We start from the raw sequence: 3,242 nt of genomic DNA on the forward strand, positions 1-3,242 counted from the left end.
CGCAGCAAATATTGATAGCCCATCAATCCAGACAAAAATCAATTGTAAGCTAAGTCTATCTTCTCAGACTCTTTTCAGCTACAAATGTATCTGTGAGTGCGTGAGAATATGGGTTCGCTTATGATTTGGTCAAATAACCATGAGCTGCTTGACATTACTGGAATTTCCATTCTTGCTTTGCTAAATGATTTCACCCATTGCTCGAAACAGGACGACTTTCACGTTTACACGGAACACGAAACACACCGGACTACAGGGAAAATGCACAAACCTGTGCAGGCCGTGTTCCACATCATACCGTGCAGCATACTTTCACTCACTGTGTCTGTTTTTTTTCAGAATAAGAGTCCCAAAGAATGTTCTCCACCCTAAAACCGGAGGCAGCATTACAAACCGAGAACGACAGATCACATTGTGAGGATGCTCTGACCTCGGAGCCAGTTCAAGATGTCACTTTCCTTGCCTTTTACCTTAACCGTGCAATTTGCTGCTGAGATGTTCACTCCTGGACATGAGCCACATGGATACCAACTGAATTGGAAACCTGTGTGGAAATCGACGAGAAGTGACTCAATAACTTTTGCTAAATTCCATGGTGCTTTTTAGAAATGCAGTTTCTGTTCACCTCTATCTAAAAGCCAGTTTCTGAACATAGTAACAGAAGTCAAAAGGTAATTACCTCACCCCACCCCCACTCCAGAAGAGGTGCTAACTGCCCTTGAGTGCTTTTTGTTCTCGATGTGAAGAGCTTTCACGCCTGAGTCACCTTCACGTCTCTAGTTGCTGAGTGAATCACAAAGAAGGAATTTCACCAGAGCTGCAACTGCCTCACTTCACCACTCGCCCTCGCCGTTTACATTTTCCTGCTCGTCAGTGATTTAAAGAAAACCAAATGGATGCGATGTCATTCTGTAGCCTCTCTGTCGATTCCTCCGTTTCAGTTCCAACATGACTTAGATCTCGGGGCGGACCTGAATACGAGCGACGCTATGAATGCGCAAGTTCAAAGGTTCCTCTCAGAGTGTAATTTCTTTCATTGCTGTTGTTGACTGAATGAGTAACTAACGTGCGAATTGCTCCAAAACATGATTCAGGACATCTGGTGCCATTTCTCGCACGTTGAATAACGATTGACAGCTTCCAAATGAGGTTTTTCTGAGACGACCTGAGGTACATTTGACAAACAGACAAGTTCAGGAATTCGTGGTGCGCTGTGACACCAGAGCATCTGCTTCTTTCCTGTCTTTGAACCGAGCCGCCTGCGCAAGGAAGGCAAGTGCGGTACTGCTTTTCGGCCAAGATCAGAAGGCGGTAACTACACTCTCCAACAGAATGGCATATGATCAGAACCAGGTTGGAGAAAAACTTAACAACGCTTTGCACTGTAATTAAATGGATTTGCATTACATTTCACTACGAGAGCAGATTTGTTCAAGCAAATTCGAAGGCAGGTTTGCAGATGGGAAAGCATGCAAGACAGCTCAGCTTTTGTCCATGTAAAAGGCTCTAGTTGAAGAACAAAGCAGTTTCTGCCCAGTTTCGAACTGGGGCCCTTTCGCGTGTGAGGCGAACGTGATGACCACTACACTACAGAAACAAGCCACAGCCACCCGTGCTGGGGCTCAGTGGCGTCCAGCACTGAAAGTTGAATCCGTTCCACGTTTCACCTTTCTGTTTCCAATAGCTCGTTGTTGTCCAACGTAATTGACTCTTGAAAACGAAAAGAAAAGACACGGTAAATTGATGACAAAATATAGACAAAGATGTCGTCGATGTTTGTACCGTAGGGCGAGGTGGAATAGGCGGGGACAACTTTCCCTGCAGCGAAACAAATGCGACATGACCTTATGGGAGGGTGGTAAACTGGGTATTTACGTGTTTTACCCAAGTTGGTGTGAGATGAAAAGTCGACAGCATAGCTTTAAGGTGAGCGGGCTGAAAGTGACAAGGCACATTTCCCACAAAGAAGGTAGTGCGTGTTTGGTATGATCTACCAGAGGAAGTCGAGGAGGCTATTACACTCAGAAACTTGCAAAGGTAATCGGGTGAATTTCTGGATAGGATGCATTTAGAGGGATTGGGGCCAAATGCTGGGGAACGGGACTTGTTTAATTTTGGCTATGTGGTGAGCATGGACGAGGTCCACCGAAGTATCTTTTTCCACGGTGTACCCCAATAACGTCGTGTTGCATCCACTGGCTTTAAAGGATTACTTTTTAGCGGAGTTTGCCGTCGCTGTCTGTGGCACAATCATTTAGTCTGTTCGACTGCTCACGGGAAAGGTAGTCTTGTGAAACACTGCAGAAACGAACGACTTCCTGACTTTAGCTCCAGTGACCATACTCTGTGAAATTTTCCCAGATCCTCAGCTGAGGATTTTTGCTGCTGGAAGTTACCGCAGAAACCCCGTTAAATCGAAATGTATTGTGCGAATCGCAAAACAGAAAGCATTTAACACGGAACACAAACAAAACTGGCATACCTCATGCATTTTCAGACACAGAGATGCATGAATGCTAAATGTGATACAATCCGAGGGCATGAGTCATAAAGTAATCTCACAACTAACAACAGGGCATTTCCAAACGACTCTTTCAAACATACTGCAGCCTTAGTGCACCACCACTTTCCAGACAATGCTGAAAAGAGAGAAAGAAAGAACATAATCTGAATTGGCCGGTAAAAGTGAATTTCACCAATCACAGTCTCGATTAGATTACCTTTCCCTTCCGATGTTTCTAGGACGGAAATGAAGGAAATGGGAGAAATTCAATAAGGTATGACATCGAAATTCATTGGAACGATTTTCCCATCAGCTAGAAACCCAAATAACAACGAGTAGAGTCACCGGAGGACTTGGTTTCACCACAGCGATGAAATAACAGTCTCCATTCGGTTCCAGGAAAAACTCAACTCGCCTGGGACGGCAGAACTGTTTGCGATTTACCGCACGGGAGGCGAACACGATCATGACAGCAGAGACATTTTGAAATATTTGGTAGTATTCCACACCACAGTTAATTCCCGGGGAAGCAAAACCATTTTACTTTTGTTTTTGACATTAATATACAGTGGGCACCGAAACAGCATTTTAACAAGCTGCCGTGTTGGAGTTGATCAGCAGAAATGGCAGTGGTGGGATTCGAACCCGCACCCCTTTCGAGACTGGAATCTGGATCCAGCGCATTAGACCGCGCGGCCACACAACCAGCCGGCCGCGACGCCTCATTTTCTTGTATTTC

General features: G+C 45.1%; 1 non-coding gene across 1 annotated transcript; it reads right to left on the reverse strand.

The window, feature by feature from the left end:
* Positions 1 to 1,524: 1,524 nt before the first annotated feature.
* Positions 1,525 to 1,597, reverse strand: trnav-cac (transfer RNA valine (anticodon CAC)). Its single transcript has one exon. It is a non-coding gene; the product is annotated as a tRNA-Val (tRNA).
* Positions 1,598 to 3,242: the final 1,645 nt, after the last annotated feature.

The sequence above is a fragment of the Chiloscyllium plagiosum genome, unplaced genomic scaffold (assembly GCF_037043375.1).
Source record: "Chiloscyllium plagiosum isolate Xiang-an unplaced genomic scaffold, Cpla_swu_hap1 HiC_scaffold_20, whole genome shotgun sequence".
Lineage (NCBI taxonomy): Eukaryota > Metazoa > Chordata > Chondrichthyes > Orectolobiformes > Hemiscylliidae > Chiloscyllium > Chiloscyllium plagiosum.